The 25,338-nt window shown below is 37.2% G+C and overlaps 1 protein-coding gene and 1 long non-coding RNA gene across 20 annotated transcripts in view; one reads left to right on the top strand and one right to left on the bottom strand.

Moving 5' to 3' along the window:
• EPB41L2 (erythrocyte membrane protein band 4.1 like 2) overlaps positions 1-14,839 on the top strand; it is a 275,917-nt gene extending 261,078 nt beyond the window's left edge. For all 19 annotated transcript variants that reach the window (XM_044000762.1, XM_044000778.1, XM_044000775.1 and 16 more), the window contains one exon: positions 14,424-14,839. The gene's annotated coding sequence lies outside the window, so the exon portion shown is untranslated. The remainder of the gene's footprint in view (positions 1-14,423) is intronic.
• Positions 12,149-25,050, bottom strand: LOC122753391. The gene is made up of 3 exons (XR_006356282.1): positions 24,990-25,050; positions 17,564-17,652; positions 12,149-12,526 (listed from the first exon to the last, which is right to left on the bottom strand). It is a non-coding gene; the product is annotated as an uncharacterized LOC122753391 (long non-coding RNA).
• Positions 25,051-25,338: the final 288 nt, after the last annotated feature.

Below are 25,338 nucleotides of genomic sequence, written 5' to 3'. Positions count from 1 at the left end.
TTATTTCTTTTTTCCTTTACTTCAGTTCTGATAAATGTAAAACAAGGTAGAGCAGCAGAGTTAAAAAGAATAAGTTATGCTCCAGCTTGGGAGCATCAGATAAAGTGTCTTGGTGGGGGGGGGGGTCACTTGAGCCTTAAAGGGAGAGAAGGATTTTAACATCCAATGAACAAGCATTTATTAAGTGCTTACTGTGTGCAAGGCATTCCACCAGGCTCAGGAGTTAAAAAGGCAAAAGTGAAACAGATCCTGGCCTTAAGGACCTTGTGTCCTGCAGAAGGAGAACAGTATGACGCATTCCCAGTTGTTGTTGGTCCTTCATTTTTTTCGAAGAGGACCAGTGACATCACAGGTGATTCCTTGACCTGTGTATGAAATGGATTTAAGCAAGGCAGAGTTGCATAAAGATAAAGTAAATATGGTGTAATTTCTGGAGAAGAGGCACCAGTTGCTGAAGAAGGAAATACAGAGTTAGGGGAAGGCATTCCAGGTGTAAGGGAATAGGAGAGGGGATGGCCTTTGTGAGTCCATGGAAGGCGAAATTTGGGAAATAGCTAGTAGTCTAGTTTGACTGTGATGTAGAAAGCTAAGGTGAATAATATGAAATAAAGTTGGAAAAATTGGTGGGTGGGAGCCAAACCGTGGGAAGCCTTGAATGTCAAGCTAAGGAGTTTGTACTTTATTCTAGAGACAAAGGAATTCCAAGGTAAGCCCTCAGGGCTCATGTGGAGACCTGGAAGGCTTATCCCGTACAATTCTATTTCTTTGCTTTGGTGATTGTTGATAAGGAAAATTGTTCTCAAGTGTTCTTAGCAATCCCCTGGAAGCAAACACATTTTGTTGTTGTTCAGGGTTTTTTTTTCTTGGCAAAGATACTGGAGTGGTGAGCCATTTTTTTCTCCACCTCCTTTTACTGATGAGGAAACTTGACCAGGGTCACAGAGCTAGTAACAGGCAGGATTTGAATTCAAGATTCCAAGGCCAATACTCTATCCATGGCACCACCTAACTGCCTCAGGGAAGGACTTTAGGGGAATAACAATTGGCCTTCTAAGCCATTGGAACACCATTTAGGAAATTGTTATATTCATCCATTTAGGATATAAACATATTTGGTCAAGTTTAAATGTTTTACTTAAGTGAATTGGTCTGTTTGCATGCCCCCCCCCCCAGTTTTTCTGCTAATCCATTAAGGCATCTACTTTTAGGTAGCACCTCTCTAATTGGGCAAGCCAATTACAACTTTAATTGGGCAAACCAATCCTAGCTCTACTTTTGTTACAGAGGAGTAGCGGGTAGGCTGATATCTAGAGGACAACAATGCCAAAGTAGACAGAGACAATAAAAACCAAGAAAAATTTAAGCACTGTAGTTAAAAATATAGATTCCTCTTCCCAAGATGATGCTGTCTCATTTCAAGGAAGCTCTGAACCTTGGATGAGGTACTGTTGAGAATTCTGACACTCAAGGTTACTCTGGCCTTTCAGCCATGGAGAAACAAGGGAAGGATAAAAAAGTCATCTCATGGATCTTGAGTGGGAATGGATGTTAGGGGACATTAATACAACCCCTTCATCTTATAGATGATAAGATTGGGGCCGGAGACTTACTGTTCAATTTGTCCAAGGTCCACTAACTCCAGATCCGATGCTCTTTCTATTGTCCCGATAATAAATTAATTCCTGTATTCTTTTTAAGTCTTTTCATACCAGTCTCCCATGACTTATACCAGAAGAACACATTTAGGTGATAAAATAGGACAATACCGCTATCTTACAGCTATGTCTACATTGGCTGGATATTTAGCAGGGGCTTTTAATCTGGGGCCTGTGTATTTTTTTTTTTTTTTTAGTGAGGCAGTTGGGGTTAAGTGACTTGCCCAGGGTCACACAGCTAGTAAGTGTTAAGTGATTAAGGCCGGATTTGAACTCAAGTACTCCTGACTCCAGGGCCGGTGCTCTATCCACTGCGCTACCTAGCTGCCCCGGGGCCCATGTATTTTGATGACTATTTCAGTATGATTAGTTTCCCTTGTTAGCCTGTGTCTTTTATATTCTGTGTGCTTAAAAATTATTCTGAAAAGGGATCTACAAGGCTTTACCGGCCTGCCAAAGGAGAGAGAGGATTCATAACAGACAAAAAAGTTAAGAGCCCTCATTTTATAGACTTGTTCCAAAGCCACACACTTAGAGAAGGTAACTGAGCTTAGTGGTTCTGTCTTTGGCCATGGAATGGGAGGAAAGCCAAGTAGAGACAAGAACCCATGATATTAATCCCATTAGCACTGTGCTTTAACCAACTGAGCTCATCAGTCACACTTTGAAGTAAGTCCAACTAAGTCTCAAAGTAATTCATAGGAAGGATGAATAAACACTATCAGGAGCTAATTTCCAACCCTTATCTTAGCCAATAATTTTACCCTCTTTGTTTATCTAGCTTTTATCAAAACTATTAATAAATGCTATTTTAGGAGTAAATATTAATCCTGTGATTTCATGGAATTCCCAGATCAGAAAACTCTAACAATACAAGTCAGCACCTTCTCTACAATTTACCATCTAAACTTCTTAAACTATCTGTGATTGTGACCCCATATGGGGTTGTGTAACTGAATGTGAGGGTCATGAAAAAATTGGCAACAGTAAAAGGTTACGTATACCTATTTAATATGCCAGTATACCCAGGGTCACATAGAAATCTCTTGGGCAGAAAGGGGTTGAGAGTGAAAAAGTTTAAGAAGCCCTGTCTTGGAGCACCTAGAGGTTAATTGCTTGCTCTCGCAAGTGACACAGTGGATGCAGTACCAGGCCTGGAGTCAGAAAGACTCACCTTCTTGAATTCATTAAAACCTGGCCTCAGACACTTACTTGACATGTGACCCTTGGCAAGTCACTTGACCATGTTTGCCTCAATTCCCTCATCTGTCAAATAAGCTGAAGAAGGAAATGAGAAACCATTCCAGTATCTTTGCCAAGAAAACCCCCAACAGGGTCATTAAGAATCAGACACAACGGAAACAACTGAACAACAACAATGGGTCACACAGCTAGTACGTCTCAGGTACACAATTTGAATTCAGGTCTTTTCAGCTTCACAGCCTAGTCACAATCCACATTGCCTCTCAAATACTAATTTTCCGAGTTCAATTTCCCTTCCACTGCTCTATTGTGTATACCCTGATGGAAGTGTGAAAGAGCATCAGTGCTGCAGGAGTTATCTGGAATGCGACTTTCCAAACAGGAATCACTTCCTTGTTCAAACCAGCATTTCAAAGGAAGGATCACAGTAAAGATGCTGGAAAATGAACCCGAAAGCCAAGCAGAAAATTAGCATGAGGAATCTAACCTGACAGGAGCAAAGAATCATTTTGGCTGAAGTAACCCTCACTGATCAGGAGATGCTCATTTACATGTGTGCTCTGATTAGCCTTGCCCCCACCTTTGAGGAACAATGCAAATCTATTGATTTACCAAATGACTGTTTTTCAGATTATGAACCAGCATTTTCTCCAGCTTGCTTGTATTAGTCTCATTCTTGGAATTAGGATGATATGGAAACTCTAATACACTTTTAGTCAAACCCCACATGAAGCCTGACTCAAGAATAGAATCTAGAGTAAATGGGGGGAAAATGGAAGGTAGTTTTGATTTTATAGAGTTTTTTTTTTTCCCCTAGTTTTCCTTGGTAGGAGATAATTTTAGTGTTTATATGTAAGTCTAGTAAAGGCTCGCTGAGGTTCCATTATGGTGCATGTAAACCGTAAAAGAGACCTGAAATCAGTAGACACTGACACTGGGCAAATCACTTCATGTCTTTGGGCCTCTGTTCCCTCATCTGTAAATGGAAGGCTTTGGGCTCAGTGACTTCCAAGGTCCCTTCCAGCTTCAAATCTATGATCCTGTAGACTCCCCAGTGAGGTTCCCTATGATAGGTGATAAGTTGGAAAGATGACCTAAAGGTGATCTGAACCTACAATTCTATAACTATTTTAAATATGTATGTAGACTCTGAATTCTACTGATTATTTTGGACCTGGTTTTCATGATCTATGTAGGTGGCAATGTCTCTGATTATTCATCAAGGGGAAAAAAAAGAGGAGGGAATGAAATGTGAAATTATCAAGTGTTGCATAGCAAATGGGGGCAATATTTGGTTGGGAATAAAGTTGGAAATATTGTTTAAAGGAGATTCTTGTCTGTATTCTCCTTACATTCCCTTTCCTTATGCTTATAGAGAGTTGGGTGGTTTAAAATGTTTTAAAAATTGGCTACTTTCATTTTTGAAAGTTCATTTCATATTATGTAATTCATACTTATGAAATGTTCATTTCATAAATTTATTTGTATATGTGATTTATATATACGTGTGTGTATATACATATAGTTGTACACACACAGAGTATAGGCTGGCTAATAGAGGATGACATAATACCTGTGTGATTGCTTAAGTACCAGATAAATTATTTCAAGCATGGTTTTAGTAATTTTAATAATTGTATAGTATTATAATGCTTTATTCAAAGTGCTTCTCATATCTATAATTCTCCTTTTTTGCTAATAATAATCCCATGAAATAATTAGGATAGGCGTTATCTTCTTTTCTTCCTTCCTTCCTTCCTTCCTTCCTTCCTTCCTTCCTTCCTTCCTTCCTTCCTTCCTTCCTTCCTTCCTTCCTTCCTTCCTTCCTTCCTTCCTTCCTTCCTTCCTTCCTTCCTTCCTTTCTTTTTGGTGAGGCAGTTGGCGTTAAGTGACTTGCCCAGGGTCACACAGCTAGTAAGTGTCAAGTGTCTGCTGACAGATTTGAACTCAGGTCCTCCTGACTCCAGGGCCATGCTCTATCCACTGTGCCACTTAGCTGCCCCATCCTTTTCTTTTTAAACAAGGAAACTGAACCTCAGAGAGTTTACTTCCCCCAAGTCAGAGATTGGACCACAACCCAAATATTCATTTAGTACCACTTTTTTTACTCTATATAATAATGCCTTTTCCCTATAGAAAAGTGTCCATTGAGAACAGTTTACATCTCTCAAAGTGTGTTTGAAAGGAGATAAAAGTCTTTTTCCCCCACTTTTAACCCTGGTGTGTGGCCATCAGTGAACAACTACTGACTGTGGTTTTCGGCTGTGGGGATAGACTTATTTCAGTGGTTATACACATGATGCTTTTTCCTATTATATTTATTGTTGGGGAAAAAAATTTAAGATTTTTCAAATGTTTTATTTTAAAGAGAGGCCCCTAAAGATCTGAATCCAACTGAAATGCCCAGAAGACCTTCCAAGCACTATTACCAAAGTGGATTCCCTTTGAAAGCCTTGCCACTTTGCCTAAGGCTTAGAAGTAGCAGTGGAGAGAGAGAGAGAGAGAGTGTGAGAGAACGAGCAAGCTAGCTCCTAGGATATAAAGCATGTACAGTTTAGTCAATGAAAGAAAGGAGAGAAAAAAGGACCTGACTTTCCCTCCCTACCCCCTTCAATGCCTTTCCTTCTCAAGCAGACAAAATTATAGATCAAAGAAGGGGAAGAGACAGAATGGGGATGCCCTTTCTAGAGACAGAGCCTCAAAGCTCCTTTTGTAGTTAACCTGATCACATGATCTCTCTGTCTCTATCAGGGCTTCTTAAACTTTGTCCACTTGTGACCCCTTTTTGCCCAAGAAATTTTTATTCTGCCCCTGGTATATCATTATATAAAATAGGTATACCTAACCTTTTACTGTTGCCAAACTTTTCGCAACCCCATATGGGGTTGCAACCGACAGTTTAAGAAGCTTTCGTCTATATCCACTCCTTTGGAAAACAAATACGTTTTCTCTTTAAATTTTTAGAGTAGTTTATTTAACTCTCACCAAATGTTTCCAGAACCCTGGAATTATCTACTCTTAGAGTTGGGGGTAACCTTTCCTCACCTTATACCCATCTTACAGGTGAAAAGACTGAGGGCCAGAGAATGTTGAGGATTAACCCAAGATCACATGGATAATTGGGTGACAGTGCTGGGCTTCAAACATTCAAATTTTTTGATCATAGGAGTATGGATTTAGAGTTCAAAAGAATCTTAGTGGTCATCTCTGCCAACTCCATTTTACAGATGAGAAACTAGAGGCCTAGAAAAATTATTATCTAAGGTAGGGATTTCTTACTTGAGGTCTATAAACTCATTTTTTAAAATACTTAATTATATCTTAATATAATTGGTTCCCTTCATAATCCTGTGTCTCTTATTTTATTCACTTTATAACAGTATTCTGAGGAGTCCATATACTCTACCAGACTGAGAAAAGATGTTTATGACATATTAAAAAAAAAATTAAGAACCCTTGGACTAAGGTCACACAGTTTAGAAAATGGAAGAATTGGGATTCACACCCAAGTCCTTGTATTCCACATCTGATTCTTTTCACTGTAATCATCTGTAGCCCTTATTCCCATGCTTATTTTCTTTCCCTGCCAAGGAAGATACTTCAGAGTAGTGTTTTCACTGATTCTTTTTTTTTTTTTTTTTTTTTAGTGAGGCAGTTGGGGTTAAGTGACTTGCCCAGGGTCACACAGCTAGTAAGTATTAAGTGTCTGAGGCCGGACTTGAACTCAGGTACTCCTGACTCCAAGGCCACTGCTCTATCCACTGCGCCATCTAGCTGCCCCCTTCACTGATTCTTAATCCTTCACTTGGAAGGACCTGGCACTACTCGTTTTAGAACATGGTCATTCTTGCATGCAGGTTCTAAAATGCCATTAAACTCACCTGTTTTACCCAGTGTTTCCATATCATATATGTTTAAACCACCATTTTAGAAGTATTTGTCCCTGGGGACGAGGGAAAGAACACTGATCTTGGAATTGGGAGACCCAGGTTAAAATTCTGGCTCTAACTTACCTAGCTTATATGACCCCAATTAGTCACCTAGCTTTTCTGAGCTTCAGTTTCCTTATATGTAAATGACAATTAATAATCCGTGCTTTACCTACCTCATGGTTTTATTGTGAGAAAATTTCTGCAAATCATGAAGCACTAAGTCAGCTGCATTCTTGATGTCTGTGCTTTTTAGGATAAATCACCTCTCTGCGTGTCAGATTCCTTTCTCTGCTTATTTGCCAGAGATTTCCATCTAACATACTGAGAAAATTAAGTACAGATGTACTATGAGAGCTGAAAACGAAACTGGAAACTAGCTATATTGACAAAGAATTTGGTCCTAACAGGGAGGTGATGGATTAAAGTCTGGCTGAATTGGTATGTTTGTATAGTGTCCTAAAGGGGGAGATAGAGGCCAGGGAATATGTATGTATGACTATCACATGTACAAGTGTTTGCCTGTGAAATTGGGGGTATGGGGGTAGGGGAAGGGAGGGAATAAAACTAGGTCATGGAAACAGTGTTGTTTTTACTGGACCAGAATTCAAACCAAGGCGATATATTCCAACATCTGGGATCTCAACCTAAGCACAAGAGGACCGTGCAGATGTTGGTGAACAGTACAATCACATTAGATTAATGAATACTCCATATAAAGATAAGGAAATTAAAGTGCTTCTACAACCCCCATAGGAAGAGACTCAAACTTTAAAAATGATAAGAGTTGATGAAAATCCTAATAGTGCTCTTAGGTGAAGAAACCATTACTTAATTTTCACTTTGAGACATAGGTTGAGCAAATTGAGATTGTTTTTCTCCTTCACTGAAATAAGAAAATATGAGCTACTCTGTAAATTTAAGTCCGGGAAATAGAAGCATTTCTTTATCTGTAAAATGAACAAATAGATTATTCCAAATGACTTTTAAGATGAGATTCTAGGCTTTTAGTTTATCGCTTCCTTGGCTGCATGCAAGGCAGATCACTGAGGATGTTGTTTACTTAAGGGTTGCTGCACTGACATTAATGCCCTATCCTCACATCAGTAGATATGTTGTGCCTAAAGGTGAAGATAGATAGTAGACAGATATACACACATATATAAAACCCATATATGAACATATGTGTGTATATATGCACACATACTTGCATTTTCATTGGGATAGCTCTACATATCAGTCAACCAGCATTTCTTAAGCCCATAACAATATGCCAGGCATAATGATGCAAATTGATATAAATACAGAAATAAAAGTTTCTGCCCACAGGGAATTTACATTCAAATGCAGAAATAACATGTTCTTGGGGGCAGCTAGGTGGCGGCAGTGGATAAAGTACTGGTCCTGGATTCAGGAGGACCTGAGTTCAAATCCGGCCCCAGACACTTAACACTTACTAGCTGTGTGACCCTGTGCAAGTCATTTAATTCTCATTGCACCAGGAAAAGAAAAGAAAAGAAATAACACATTCTTTTTATGTATGTGTGTATGTAATATATGTATTTGTATATGCACATTTACACGTATACCAAACACAGGAAGATACTAGATGCTGGGAGAATTAGGAAAGACCTCCTTCAGAAGGTGATACTTGTGCTGAAGTTTAAAGTAAACCAGTTAGCCAAAGTGAAAGAGTTGAAGCATTGAAAGCATGGAGGTTGGTTGGTTGGTTTTAGCAAAATCACTTTGGTAGCTATATGGAGGATGGACTTAGCTGACTAGACTTTAGGGAAGAAGATTGAATGGTAAGTTGTTGTGCTGGGTTGTCTAGGTAAGAGGTGATAGGAGCCTGACTCAAAGGTTCTTGCCTTGGTGGAGAAAAATTCAAGAGATTTGTAAGCAGGATTCACTCAACTTCTCCTCCACTCCCAAATCCACTGACACAGTAAATTAATGTTTCACCTAGAAAGGTTGGAGAATGAAAAGTTCTATCTAGTGAATATTTGGATTGACTAATAGATTTTTATTTAATTGTAATAGCTAATACTCATAGGTACCCAGGTGAAAAAGACTTATGAGGAAACACATTAAGACAACTGAACATAATTCTATTACTGTTTGAAGGTTCTTTTTTAGTGCCACTTATTTTTATATACATTCAAAGGTGTGTATGTACATATATACATATATACTTAAATAATGGGAGAAAACATTTTGCTTTGGTTGTTCGAATTCTGGATCAACTTCTAATTTACATTTATAATTTTATCCTCTCTACTCCTATCTCCCTTTCGGCCAATATTGTCTGTTCTACTTCCACATCATCACTCACATCTGTTCTCTTCTGTACTTGCATACACTTTCCCCTAAGCCTGACCTTCATCACCTCCCCTGGACTATTGCAGTGTCTTTCTAATTGGTCTCTCTTGGTTCTAGTCTCTCTCAACTCCAGTCCATCTTCACATAGCTAGAAAATTGATATTCCTAAAACATAGGTCTGGTCATGTCACTCACCTGCTTAAGAAGCTTCCTGGGTAATTTACAAATTCCTGCATTTGTATTCTAGTTCCAAACGGTGTTTCCAAACTGACTTGTCATTACTCTGTTCTAGCTTCTGCTGTCCTATGTTCTATCCAAACTGGACAACTTGCTGTTTCCCATACATGACAAGTTGTCTCTTGGCTCCATGTGGGCTCTCCCTCACCAGCCTTAAATGTCCTCTTTCCTTACCTTAGACTCCCTAACTCCCTTCAAGGCTCAGCTCTACTGAGTCTTCCTGCAGGAAGCCTTTTCTCATTTCCTATTTGTTAATGCCCTTCCCATTACTGTATATTCACCTGTTGTTTCCATGCCTTTGCCCTGAGCTCAAAAGCATGCTAGTTCCCTGAGAAGAAGGGCTGTTTAGTTTTTGTCTTTCTAACCCTAGAACCCAGGGTAAGACTTACATAGAATAGATGCTTAATAAAGGTTTACTGAATTGATTAAATGTTTATCCTGTATATACCTGGAATAATAGATTTTGAAGCTTAAGAGTCTGTACCTTTCTCTTTGTTTTTTTCTTTTTTGTGGGGCAATGAGGTTTAAGTGACTTGCCCAGGGTCACACAGCTAGCGTCAAGTGTCTGAGGCCAGATTTGAACTCAGGTCCTCCTGAGGCCAGTGCATTATCCACTGCACCACCTAGCTGCCCCCTTGTACCTTTCTCTTAGTGCCTTGTTTATTGACTTACTGGGAGCAAGCTTGGAATCCATCATGTGGTGGTATAGAAATGCATGTTTATAATAGGGACTCCTTACAAAACAAAGTTGTTTCTTTTGTTTGGGGACCTATGTTAGTCTAAACTCTATTTTCTTCTATGGAAGACGTTTGAAGAGTCCTAGAGCTTTAGCCAGACACCGATCAGACATTCCCAGGGTTCGTTCCTCCTGATAGGGCATAGAAAAAATTTTAGTTATAATGGAAATACAGTTAACATTTGAGGAAACAAGATACCTTGTATAACTGATAAATCCAAATAAACCTCATATTGGCTATCCCTTTTACACATTTCTTTCTCCTCTCACCAAACCACCCCAAACCCTTTTTCCAAAGCTCCTCCTCACCAGAAAAAAAATGGATTGGCTTGAGTTTTCTCCTTTGATCTCATCTATTCTATCCTCAAGTAGGTACTAATGAGTAAGTGATTTAATGATTTAAAGACAGGAAGTGAGAAAAAAAAGAATTAGCATGTAATAGACCCCTAATGATCACAAGTCTGGATTTTGAAGGAGGAGCTATCTTTTGGAGACCTAAATATTGGAACTTCTATAATTTTTTTCAAATATAAATTTTAACCTAAGAAAAACTATATTTCATTTTACTTTGGGACTACGGTCCTTTGAAGTTATTCAGAAAGAGAGTCTATAATTACTTCTCAGGGACTCTTGGAAAGGAGCTGAAATTCTTGTTTATGAAACTCAATGTGTAAAAGACCCCCTTTTCTGAAGCTCTCTTTTCCTTTAGTGGCAGTATTTTATCCTTTCTTTCTTCTTCTCTCTTTATTTTTTCATCTGATTCCTTTTTCTTTTTTTTTAACATAAATGCAACACATCATCAAACAAATATTTTAATCTACAAAGAACTAAAAGGAAGGTTGCAGAAGAAACCATGAACTTCTGTTACAACATACTTTTTAGGTACTTTTTAAGAGACAGTATACAGCTGTGTGTACATATATATGTATATATACATACATACACATGTGTGTATATCCAAAAGTCTAGTCTTTTTTTTTTTTTTGGTGGGGCAATGGGGGTTAAGTGACTTGTCCAGGGTCACACAGCTAGTAAGTGTCAAGTGTCTGAGGCCGGATTTGAACTCAGGTCCTCCTGAATCCAGGGTCAGTGCTTTATCCACTGCACCACCTAGCTGCCCCAAGTCCCGTCTTATTGCAGTTTTAAGTAATTAAAACTTTTCTCTCTTCCCTTTTCTTTTCTCCCCTTCTCCCCCTCCTATCCCCCTTTCTTTTTCTCTCCTTATACACATGCACCTGTACACATACACATATGATAGGGACTGAATGTGAGGAAGTTTCCATTCTAATGCAGGTCAGCCTCTTTGCTACTTATATTTAGAGATTTTCCAAGAGCATTTTGAGATTGTGACTTGTCCATTGTCACATAGCTGGTATGTGTGTGTGTGTGTATACACATATCTAAGTATGTATATATAAGAATATGTATGTTTGTGTGTAAGACTATGTATGTGTGTATATGTGCGTATGTGCATATATGTGTGTGTATATGTAAAAATATAACAAAATTATTCTGTGTATTTATTTTTTCTTATGTGCGTTTTTATCTACTCTCATGTTCAGAATTACATCTTTAATCTGTATCCAAGCCTTGTTTTTGTTTAGTTGCTTCAGTCATGTCTGACTCTTCATGATGCCATTTGGGATGGTCTTGTTTGTTTTTTGTTGTTTTTTTTTTAATTTAGTGAGGCAATTGGGGTTAAGTGACTTGCCCAGGGTCACACAGCCAGTAAGTGTCTGAGGCCGGATTCGAACTCAGGTACTCCTGATTCCAGGGCCGGTGCTCTATCCACTGCGCCACCTAGCTGCCCCTATTTGGGGTCTTCTTGACAAAGGTATTGAAGTGGTTTGCCATTTCCTTCTCCAACTCCATAATAAATAGATGAGGAAACTGAGGCAAACAGAGTTAAGTGACTTGCCCAGCATCACACAGCCAGGAAGTGTTTGAAGCCAGATTTGAACTAGGAAAGCTGAGTCTTCCACACTCCAGGTCGGGCATTCTATCCACTGTACTACTACCCCCCCTCCCCCATCCAAGACTTAGGCTGATATTTACATTAGCCAACTGGGCAAGCTTGTCGAATTAAACTTTATTTTGTGACTTTTGCAAAAAGTAAAAATATCACTTTGATGATACTTTCCATTCCCCAGTATCATCCAAAATATGTACCAAATTGAAACACAGTAGTCTTCCCCTTCTAAATTTCCAAATTCAGTTACTAGGAAAGAATAGTTAGAGGGAATATTCTTTGAGCCCCAGGCACAACACCTTGGAATTATTTCTTCCTTGTTCTGAATTTTCATATTAATCGCCAAGTTAGTTATTTTGTTGAAGTACTTCTCAGATGTGCCGTTTCTCAATTCCTATGGTCCCAGGGCCTTATCAACTTTTCATTGGCCCTTCTTCAGAACTGGTCTTCATATTCGCCAGATTCTCTCCAGTCATTCCTATTTGATTGTAGATAAAGATATAATTAAGTGCTTACCATGTATAAAAGGTTATCAGATAAAGCCTATTGTTTTTAATTTAGCTTTCAAGGAGAACTCATGTTCGAATTTGAAGATTCATGTTCAAGTGCTGCCTGTCACAATTACAAAAGACCCAAGTACTAATTTATTTTATTACAAGAAAAAGCAGAAGGGGGCAGATTGGTGGCACAGTGTATAAAGCACTGGCCCTGGATTTCAGGAGGACCTGAGTTCAAATCCGGCCTCAAACACTTGACATTTACTAGCTGTGTGACCCTGGGCAGGTCACTTAACCCTCATTCCTGAGAGAGAGAGAGAGAGAGAGAGAGAGAGAGAGAGAGAGAGAGAGAGAGAAGAAAGGAAAAGAAAAGGAAAAAGCAGAAACTTGTTCTTGCTCTCTTGTAGAGAGAACAAAGGGGACGGACAATGCAGGCAAAGCCTTGGGTATTTAAGGATGACATCAAAAAGCAAAGGTTTCATGGGAGGAGTGGAAGAGGGAAGGAATCAGTAGGGGATAGCTGGAGTAAGAAGAGGGAGCAGGAGGTCTGAGGAACTGTTGGACCATGGAGGGAGGATGTTCTGCTTATCTGAAAGGGTCCCAGATGTATAGTTCATCAGTTTGGGTTAGACTAGCTAGAGTTAGATTTGTAGTAGACTTGACTTTAAGAGCACACTGAGAGTTTTAATAGAGTTCAATTGCAAAATACATGTATTCATATATATATATGTGTGTGTGTGTGTGTGTGTATATGTATATGTATGTATATATACACATATATACACACATAGACATGCATATATACATATACACAGACACACACACACACACATATATATATGTGTGCATATATATGTATATATTTTTAATATGAAATTTTAGATGTCATTTGACTTCTCAGTATTCCCAGGCATCTATTCAATACTAAATTGCAGAACTAAATTCCCTATCTGTATTAGAGTTTCCTTACCTGAGAGTTCTCTCTATAACAAAAAAGAAACCAATAAAAAATACCCTAATCACTGTTAAGGGCTAAAATTCTAGCTAGTCTGTCTAAAATATCTAATGAGTGGTCGCCAATAAATTATAAGCTTTAGCAAGAGTTAGGCTTTTAAGCATTTATTAAGGAGAATTAGAATTTGGTAAAGAGAGAGAGAAAGGCCTACATTCATCTATCTATTAAAGGGAGAGCACATTTCTAGCTCCGCTCTCCACCAGAGTCCAAAGGAAAGAGAGACAGAGCACCCAGCTCCCCCTTCCTCCTCCCACCAGCCAAAGTCACTTACTGACACCAAAGAAAAGACGCATGGTCTTGTCCTCAAAGACCTTCCTTTCGTGGCGGAGCTTTTCTACAGTAAGTCTCCAGCAGGTGGCGTCATTCCAATCGTTACATCACGACATGGTTCTATCCCACACACTTGCAATAGGCACATTTCTGCCATTGTATATTTCCATTAATTTCCCCATTCATCTTCATCTGGGAAAATCCTACCCATCCTTCAAAGTCCTGATTATCCTTCTTCACAAGCCTTTCCTAATAATTCCAGCTGACAGCAGTTTCACCATCCTCTGAACACCTCTCACACTTACTTTGCCATACTTACTACTTTGTCAAGTAGTCTAAAAGTACTAAGACATACCCTCTTGTTTTCTAATTATTTTAAGTGTTTGTGTTTTATCTCCCTAAAAATAAGCCTTTTGAGGGCAGGGGTTATATTTCATTGCTAATTTTTTATTAATGGTGTTATAGAGCAGTGCTGGTTAAAAGGATGCCCAAATAAGGGCTTTTTAAAAAAAGTGCTGCCTGTAATGTTGAAATTTGATAAGTATCGATGTCTTTGTATCCTGAATAAACTTTACCTCTCTCTTCTTTCCCAGAAATGCTCTTTTCAAATTACATTCAACTCTGTGAACATGAAGAATTCTGACCATTCCTAGTCTTGATGCCACACCACTACTCCAATGAATTTATACCACAAGCGGTAACAATGACCAGGCACCTGAAGATTAAAATGCCAACACCAAACCTTACCTTAACATCTCTGGTCTATACTGTTTCCTGACATCTTAATTATTATTCATCTTTTTTTTTATTTTGTATAACCACTTCCTAATATTCTTAGTTTTTATTTTTTTTATTTTTATTTTTCAAAGTTTAGGATTTGTCTTTGACTTTGTGTACAACTACCTGCTAATTATGCCTGCTTTCTGAACAAATGATAGTGAACAAAGCCAGCCTCAGCTGTCAGGTGCTGTTCACTTGAACAGGTGCTGTTGTACAAAAAAAGGAAAATTTCTGACTAATTTAGATAGGGGATCCCCCCCCCTCCAACTTGACTCTTGTCAATTGAAATCTTACTGGAATAATTTACAGATTTTTCAGATTGAGGTCAATATACTGCCTAAGATAATATTACAAAGTAGGGTGGTTGTTTTTTAAAAGTTTCCTACATTTTGAAAAATTTTGGTCATGTTTGAGAATTTCACTTGAGATATATTTTATATTGAGCCCTCTCAACTCTTTCATTCCAAATGCTCTTTACTTTCAAAAGTAAAGAGGCAGATTCTCCAGACCAGAGAGAGTCATGAAGGAGGCTCGTGAGCACAGTTTTTAGAGACCTTGTTGTATTCCAGTGCAGATAATAATACTCAGCTGGTTCTCAGACATGCAGTCTCCTGAAACATTCCAGAAGAGAGAGGGAAGGAAGGAGAGACATTTCTTCCCTCCTGTTAAAAGACATAGGCAGCTTAAAACCTTAGTGCTTTTCTCTTAACAAGTCCAAATTTCAAAATCTTCCATTATTTGCACCCTTGTGTAGAATGCTTGCTTTTTATTAAACCTCTTTGTCTACATGTTTAAAAAAAAAACACAAAACTGACCCTCTTTTGTTGCTGAGAAGGTAGATCTGTTTCAGATAGTGTGTCTGATGATTCATGCAGGTTTTAAAGGATGCTGAGGGAAAGGGATGGGTGCTGGGTGGTTTAATGGTGGTGATAAGAAAGCTAGACCAATCAAAGCTATCACCAGAGACACCAGAATGGGGATTTAAGATTAACTGTGTTGAAATTTCATTTTGTTTTTGTTGTTATTTTGTTTTGTTTTGTTTTGTTTTTGGCTGTTGACTCTGTCTATAGTTACAATGCCAGATTAGATTTATAGCAGCTTGAAATTGTATTAAAGTGATATTTTGCTTTCTGTAATACTGTTATAAAATAAAATTTGTTTATTCTCAAAATTTGTTACCTCTCTTAATCTTAAAGGATTGGAAAAGAAAGAGTTGATGTTTTTAATCACCTCCCCTGAAAATCTATCTCTTAGGGTGTGAAATTACTAAACCTTTGTCAGGTCACCACTATTTCAAATGGGTTGAAAGCTTGTCACCGTGCCATTTAAAGTATCCAATTTTAGTTAAGTTTGGTTAAATAATCCACATTCATTTTCATTTGCTTCAATGGATTGGGGCTCTCCTTTCAAGAAGAACTCTACTACTGAATCCTTCAATAAATGGCCTTTCATGCCTTTGAAATTATTTCCATTGATCGTCACCTAGGAAAGGGGATCAACTGACCAGTTACTCAATAATAGATTGTTATACAAAGCCATTCCACAGTGGATCATATCAGAATTGGTGGGTTTACCACAAATATTCCATTTTTATTCCTCATTCTCATTGAGGACAGCTTCTCTGTTGCATATCCTCCTTCCTATGTTATATGACTTGATTCTTTTAGGCAAATTTCCACAGTGGTACTAAAGGGTCAGGACATCCCTCAAGTTTTTGTTTTATTTATTTACTTTTTTTAATCAGGAGGCTCTTTGAGTGGAAGCAATTAATTTATTTAATTTCATTTGGATTTAAAAGATTGAGTACCTTTTGGCATGATAAAAGATAATATGGGAAGGTTTTCATGGTAAATGCTCCTTTACTCCTTTGTGAGAAAATAATTAATAATGGATTCCTTGGGGGACCCAGGGATCAGTTTCTCAGTCCTTTCTAACCCTGACCCCCCCCCCCCCGAAAGTCCTGTTCTCCTTGACCTCTAGCTCAGTGAAGGACTGATGGGATAAAAACCACACCTAGGCAATAGACTTTGCCTTTGTCCTTCAGCAAGGGTCCTTTACATTCTTCTCCCTGGTGTCATCTATAGAATTCATTTTAATGTGGACCACCTTCAGGTCATGTCAACCAATAGAATTGAATGATGCTAATTAGCTTTGATCAACCTGCCTCTATCTAAAGAGGATAAAAACTCTTGCAAGAGGCCAGGAACCCTCTTTTGGTTCTTGACTTTTGGCTCTCTAGCTTGTAGGTCTTCCAAACTCTCTTAGATCTCCTTGAGCCCTCATGCTGTATTTTCTACCAGACAGTGTGGGTTTGGAGAAGGAGAAGGAGGAGGAAGAAGAGGATATCTAGCATGGGTGCTTTAAGACTTACAAAATGCTTTACAAATATTGTATCCTCAGAACAATCCTGGGAGGCAGATGCTATTATCATATGCAAACATAGGCTAAGTGACTTATCATTAAACAAGGTCCCCAAGAATCAAGCTTCAGGTTCACCAAACTTGGAAAATACAATGATACCTGAAGTCAATGTATAAATAAAGATAATTCTGAGTGACTGCTGTTCAAGGAAATATTTGTATAAGAAACTGATTTCTGTTGGTCCCACAAAATGTTTCTTTCATTGATGTGAAGTGGATCTGCATATAGTAAATCCCATCATACAAACTATAAGCCTAACTTTTATTCCCCCAATAAGATCAATAAGAATTAAAGCAAAGCAATTAACCTTAATATGAGATTATTAATGAAAATATAAATCGGAAACAGTGTTGATCATGGGTTTAGAGCTAAAAGACCTTAGCCCATCTCCTCATTTTGTGCATGAGCTGAGGCCCAGAGGCTTGCTCACACAGGTAATAAGTTTGAACTCATAACTTCAGATCCAGTGGTCTTTTTCACTGTCCCATATTTCTTCTCCATGATGTTGATGATAATAGTACCATATACTCACCTAATAAAAGTTTTATTATTTCATTTGATCCTTACAATGCCACTGTCAGAAAGGCAGGGATATCTATATTTTTCATGGCCCATAATAGTCTGAAAGAAAAAATTAAGTAAAATCTTTAGTCTGTGTAGTTTGGTCTTCATTATTATTAGCTTTAGAATTTCCTTTTGATGTGACCTATTATTTCTCAAGATACAACCCAGTAGCATTTAGAAATTAAATGCATGAAAATTATTCTTTCTTTAAACTGATTTCTGTACTATTGTGTTGTAAAAAATGTTAAAGGAGATGGTTTCAGAGAAACCTGGCAATACTTGTATGAGCAGATGTAAAGTGAGCAGAATCAGGAGAACAATTTCCATAATGATATAATGACTGTAATATTGTAAAAGAAAACTTAACTAGTGAACCCAGTGGCTAGTCAGGATTCCAAAGGACTTGTGATGAAACATGATAGAGAAATAATGGACTCTAGGCTCTGGATGATGGGCAGAGATGGTGTAGATTAGGCATATTTTTTCTTTAAATATGGCCAATGTAGAAATGTATTTTGCTTAATTATGTATATTTGTTGCAAAGTTTTTTTTTTCCCTTTTTCACTGGGGATTAAGGGGAAGAGAGAAAGAAGGTGGGTTTTTCATTGGAAAAAAATAAATTTAAATTAAAAACAAATTTGAATTCCCCATGTTTTATAGGGGAATGGATTTTTCACTGTCAGTAACCAGTTGCTTAGGGATATTTGGTCAATCTTCCACATTCTTGTTTAAAAAATCCATGAAATATAAGTTCATACCAAAAAGACACAATAAAGGAAATCTAAAGGAATAAAAAAAAGATGGCGCTTTTCAGCCCTGTCAATTTCTAGGCATTCACTGCTTAAGGGAAATGCCATTTTATACATTCTGATAATCAACTCACCATCCCCTAAGCACTAACGACGATGGCATAAAGCAGCAGGGGCTTGAGGAGGCATCATGAACATTCTACTAAAATCTGACCCTGAAGTTTGAAGCACCAGAGAATTGGTTTTCAAGGCCTTTGCAAGCAGGCTTATTAAAATATGATCACTACCTTCACTGATAGGTTATTCTGTCAAAACCTTACAGAGTTAAATTAGGATTACTTTATTTCCTGAGCATGAGTCTCCATATTTACCTTTAATGGCTTCTAAATTGCACCTAAAATAGGCTGAAGGTCTCAACCTGGCCAGACTAATAGGTATAAAATAAGGCAGTATAGCATCTTGATGAATAACAAGTAAATGTTTTAGAGATCATGCCCTGGTTTAATTTCCCATACCATTGAATCCATTAAAATCGAGGATTTATTTATCCTGGCCATGAACTTGAGGCTTCTGAGGAGTAGTAATAAGATTAGGTTTGCCATGAGAGCTGAGAAAGATGAGTTTCAAAATGGTAATTCGCCTTGAAGCATATTTTGTCACATACTGTGGGAAGAAATCAGTTCATTCAGAAAAAGAACCTGACAAATTAACCATGAGGGGGGAAAAAATGGAAGCCTACCGCCATTCTCATTAGATGCATAACTCTTTCAGACTCCCTTTCATACACTCTGTGGTTCAGTCAAACTGGCCTCCTTACTATTCCTTGTACACAATATTTTCATCTTCTGCTTGCATGACTGTTCCTAAACTTATTCTTAGAATCCCTAGCTTCCTTCAACATTCAATTCAATCAGTCCTACCATATCCTGCATATGACATTTCCTGGTTCTTTCCAACGATTAGCACCTTCCAGAATTACTTCATTTTTTGGTTTACATTTTCCTTTTTGTGTGTGTGTGTGTGTGTGTGTGTGTGTGTGTTTTAGTAAGGCAATTGGGGTTAAGTGACTTGCCCAGGGTCACACAGCTAGTAAGTGTTAAGTTTTTGAGATTTGAACTTAGGTACTCCTGAATCCAGGGCCGGTGCTCTATCCACTGCACCACCTAGCTGCCCCCTACATTTTCCTTTCTTGATAGAATGTAAGCTCTTTGAGGGCAGGAACTTTCATTTTTATCTTTGTATCTCAAGAACCTAGAACAGTGCCTGACACATTACAGTCACTTAATAAAATATTGAATGATATTTTACAGATGAAGAAGTTGGCCCAGAAAAGGGAAGTGGCTTACCCAGAAATGATATGGGTTTGTATTAAACTATTCATACTACTAAAACATACTTTTGTGAAAAGTAACATACTGCTGAGAAAGTTTGTGATAATGGAATAGTTTTTTTTTTTCTTCGAGCCTGTCAGTGAGTTGGAAAAGGATTTTATTTCTAATTTTGTGTCCTCAGAACCTAGCCCAGTACTTGGCACAGGGTAGGCATAAATATGTTTGTTGAGACTACAATAGTTTATTCAAGAAATTATTCATTATGACAAAGTTAGAGTCATATAAGGGATGCAAGAATGATCCAACATTAGAAAATATTTAACATAATCATATTAAAAACAAAAATATCCCTAACTATATGATTATCTCAACTGATGCAGAAAAAGCCTTTGGCAAAGTACAAGGCTCATTTATACTGAAAACCCTAGGAAACATAGGCATAGAGGGATCTTTTTAAAATATCAAAAGTATCTAAAGCCAAAAGCAAACATTATATATACAATGTGAATACACTATGAGCTTTCCCAATAAAATGCAAGAATAAGGCAAAAATGTCCTCTCTTCCTACTATAATTTGACATAGTTTTATAAATGCTAGTAGTAGAAATAAGACAAGAAAAATAAATTGAAGGTATAGGTAAAGAGGAGATAAAATAATTCCTATTTGTTGATGACATAGTGGTATACTTAGAAAATTCTAACAACAAAAATATCAATTGAGAGAGTGAACAACTTCAGCAAATTTGTGGGCTCCAAATAAACCATCAAAAGTCAATAATATTTCTAAATAACAAAATCCAGGATGCCATCATAGGAAAATCTCATTCAACAAATATGAAATGGATACAATATTTGGGGATCAGTCTACCAAAGCATACAAAATACTTACATGGAATAATTTAAATAGTTGGAATGCTATTCAGTGCTCATGGCTGAGTTGTGCCAATATAATAAAAATGATTATAAAACCAAAGTTAATTAGTTTTATGCTATACCAGTCAAACTATCAAGGGGGTACTTTCTAAAACTTAATAAATAGCAAAATTCATTTGGAGAAACAAAACTTGGAATATCTAGGCAAATAATGAACAAAGTAGGAACAAAAGGGGAATAGGACTTTTAGACTTTATAAAGCAGTGATAATCAAAACCATTCATATTGGTTAAATATAGAAAAGAACATCAATAGTATAGACTAGACAAGAGGTAATCAGAAGTAATGGAGTTCTTTACACCCCCCAAAAAATAAATTAGGAAAAAATTCCTTATTTGACAAAAATTTATAGGAAAACTATAAAATATTCTGGCAGAAATTGAGCTTAGACCATAATTTTATACCATATTGCACAATAACTTTAAAATGCATACATTACCTTAGTATTAAAGATGTCAGTTTTTAAAGTTAGTAGAAAAGTAGATTATATTATATACTCAACCAATCACAAAAGAGAATCAAAATAAATAATTTTGAATACATGAAGTTGAAAAGTTTCTTCAAAAAATTATTGTAAATCATTGTATTACAAATTATTGCTGTCAAATGGGGAAAAACACGTATATCAAAATTTTCAAACAAGAATTTTGTACCCAACACATATGTACAATTCTCTATCTGTATTTTTGTATGTATAAAGATCGAAATACCATTCCCCAATAAATGAATGACTAAAGGTTAGGAATTATAAATCACTAACAACCATATGAAAAATATTCCAAATTACTAATAACAAGAGAAATTCAAATGAAAATAATGCTGAGGTTTCACCTAACACCAAATAGATTGGTTAAAATGACAAATGATGGGGTTAATAAATGTTGGAAGGGTTGTGGGAAGATACGCATACTAGTGCATTGTAGATAGATCAATGAATGAATGCTGCCATGAAACAAACAAACAAAAAAACCAATTTGGATAAGCACATATCCTAAAGAATTCATTGCTTAGAAGAAAATCCCTACAAACACCAAAATATTTGTAGCAGCACTTTTTGTGGAGCAAAGTACTGGAAACAAAGTAGACACCCATCAAATGGGCAATGACTAAACAAAATGTGTTGGAATATAATGGAAATTTACTGTTCTGTAAGAAACTATTTGATGAATACAGAGAAGCATGGACAGATTTACATGAACTGATAGTCAAGTAAGTAGAGCTAAAAAAAAAAGATGACCATAATTATGGAAATCAATAACCACAATCACAAAACAACTAGAAGAGAATATTGTAAAATGACAAAAATGAGCATGGAGCCAAAGAAAAGATATAAGAAGACACTTTCCACCCCACCCCCTACCCCATCCTTTTGCAGAGGTGGGAAGGCCACTAGTGTGGAACATGGCATTTATTTTCAATTCTTTTTTATGTATTGATCAGTTTTGTTTATTTTGTCTCTTCCTCTTTTTTCCTTATTAAATAGTGTTAGTTATATAGAATGGTTCTCTGTGAAATGGATACATTTAGGGAGGAGAAATGTAGATAATATAAACATCGAATATATCAACACAAATTCATTTTTTAAAATTCTTGATTCATTTATTGATTAAAACATATGACCTTCATTTCAGAAGGTGCAGTGCTAGCTAAAATTTGGATGGAATTAGCTAGGACAATACTTATAGTCTTTACCACCTTGGAAAAGGGCTTGAAGTACAGGCTGAAGACCTTGGAATCATCTATTGAACATTAAGAGGACAATAAGAATCTCTAAAAGGTGTAAACTGGTTATCTCTTGGATGGCAACAAGGAAAATAAACAGGAGAAGGGTCATCTAGAAAGGAGTGCAGCAATAGTTCAGACCAAGTGAGGAAGAGTGCATAGAAGAAAGTGCTATGATGTGGTAACCAATTGGATAGTCAGAGAAAAAAGTAAAATAGGGGGCAGTGACATTCTAAGCATAGCCACAACCACTACGATAAGAAAAAATAACACTGGAACGGGGAGACTGCTCTCATTTAATTCACCAAGAAATAAACAGTCTCTCTTTGTGATGCTGATGAGTCTAAAATTCTTGGGACGTTTTTCAGGTTATCCCCATGTCATTTTTATGAACCTTAAAACAGTTGCTTCAAAATTTGGAAAGCACTTTGTGAAACCTCAATAATTCATCCTGAGCAACATAAAGACCTTAGAGAACATAAAAACTATCAACATCAGAGGCTACAGAGATGTTTGTGTAGCTGCTCCTTCCCTCTAATAGTTTCTTCAATTTGGTCCCTAAGTGTTTTGCATAATTGCATATAGTGATTACAAATGGATGGAACAATGGAATCTTTTGAACTTGCTTGCTTTTCATTGAAAATCTATGGTATCCCCAAAAAACAAACAAACAAAAAGAAAATCTATGGTATTTTGCTGCTTATGGACCTGTAACATAAAATATTTATGAACTGATTTCAGTAGGAATTGTTTTTACCGGTACCTCATTGAGCAGGAACAAGAAAAGCCAGATGTCATTTGAAACTATAGAGTTGAGCCTATTGCTGGGAAAATATAATTAAAAGACTTTTGCTTTATCCCAGTGTCTGAGGTGTACCCTAACATATTTTCCTTGCCCAGCCAGAGGTGACAATTTCATATCCATATATCAAAGTTAAAGAATGGGCTTCCATGGTTATAATTTATATAGGAAATATAGTAACACCAATGGCTGAGCTACAGGTTTGGCTGACAGCTGCTTGGAATAGGAATAAGAAGCTGTCTTCCTTGCCTTCTGTTAACGGAAGCATTTTTAAATAAGCTGATTTCCACCAGGGGCTAAAATGAGATCTTTCCCAGAACTGAAAGAATATTGCTATTCCTTCCATATGGCGTGAACACTGTTATTCTAAATAACCTCAGTCTGAAAGCCCCAGTAGACATTTTCATTGTAACCCAGCATTAATAAAACACAGAAATGAGTCTCTTCCGTTTAACAGTGAGTTTTATATTATGCAAGAAGTGTAAATGGGGGACTAATAGCTCACTGGATATATTTGAAGAATGCACCAGAGGAAAAAAAGCATATCATGTGATTAAATACTCTTCAATCCCCTTCCTGCTCTAAAATTCTGTGGCTCCATCAGATGCTGTTGGGGTATAGTGAGGCTTTGGGGTATAGTGAGGCTAGAGATTCCTCTTAAAAATAATGTTTCCTCTCCTTTGTAAAACTACCATCATCCTAGAAGCAAAAACCCCTGTGACCCATGTCACTGAAAATCATTTCAGAAATGTAAATGACTTTCACAACTAGTCTAATGAATGATTCATTGTACAGAGTTTGGATTGTGTTGAGATTGACACTTAATGGCAGCATAAAAAATCTATTCTATGGTAATTAGAAAAATTGTGAGACGCTTTCAATTTAACAAATTCAAATAACCAATCCTATTAAAATCTACTACATGCTAGCCACTCACTGGCTGCCGTATTGAGAATGAACCATCCAGGTTTTCTGTTTAAGAGGCAAAGCTTTAAATTTGTTTTCCTCTCACCAATATTGTGGGTATCCTACTGCCTCTCCACCACCAACCCTCAAAATATGATAACCTCTCAGGTCCCCCTCAGCCTTTAGGATTCTGTGATTTGGAGTTGGGTTACAATACAGTGGAGACAACAATGGTAAGTTATACAGTTAATAAGTAAAGTGATCAGTTCACTGTTGAGAAATTCCATTTATTTTGAGGAATTGCTTTTTTTTTTCCACTGGGGTGTTCTAATTTAGGAAAGCACAAAAAGGAATGCAATACATGCAGCAAGATTGTAATAATACTATTAAAGTAGAAAAATATTGTTTAAAAAAAGTTCAACACAGGAGAGAAGGCATCAGGTCCAGTCTTGGATGAGGTTGTACATAGAGCTTTTTCTGACCTTCTCATCTTTTGCTAAATATCTGATGTTACTGTCACGTTTTCTTCACATGTGAAATCAAAGTAATATCCTGTGCTTCTTTTAGATGATGTAAATATTAATTCAAGAAGATATGCACACACATATACATATGTGTGTGTTTTTTAAAAACATAACACACCATTGAGACTCTCCAGTATGAATGGTATTCTGTAAATAATGTGTATAATTACACTTGTCCCTGGGAGTTATAAAACCACCAAACTCAAATAGACTCATTAGATATTTTCTTCCCTGAAGCCAAGTATTGAAGAAAGAGGGAGAATTCTTGTTAAAAATTCACACTCTAATTTAGTAAACCACTGTAGATGGTGCATCAGAAAAGCTTTTGTTTAGCTGAATCTCACAGAAGATAAAAATAAAGTGATGATGCCCTGCAGATGACAGTTGCTGTGTATATATTGGATGGCACATAGGGCAAACCTCTTACCATTTTGTTTCCCTCGAGGTTTTGTTTTATATACCTAGATGTGAGCAATTTGTTGCTGGTTATCTGCCAGCCCAGCACGTATCCCTTTAAACTCATTTCCTTTTTGTGGCTGATCTCTGCATGTCATGTTGCTTCAGTCTCTGGTACTGGAGATAGTCATCTTGCTTAATGTCTCTGGGATCAGAAGCCTGGGCCACTTCTGCATTAACTGTAGAGAGGGAATAGCCATTGTTACCTTGGAGAGAACAGAAAGTGCTGTTTGATTCACAGACTTGAGTTGTTAATGACTAAGCAGAGAGAATCCAGACATGGCTGGCCCTGAAGTTCCAGGTCAGAATTATACCAATGC

This window comes from Dromiciops gliroides, chromosome 4 (assembly GCF_019393635.1).
Source record: "Dromiciops gliroides isolate mDroGli1 chromosome 4, mDroGli1.pri, whole genome shotgun sequence".
NCBI lineage: Eukaryota > Metazoa > Chordata > Mammalia > Microbiotheria > Microbiotheriidae > Dromiciops > Dromiciops gliroides.
Note: the sequence above shows the minus strand (reverse complement) of the source record. Positions and strands in the feature narration are given on the sequence as shown.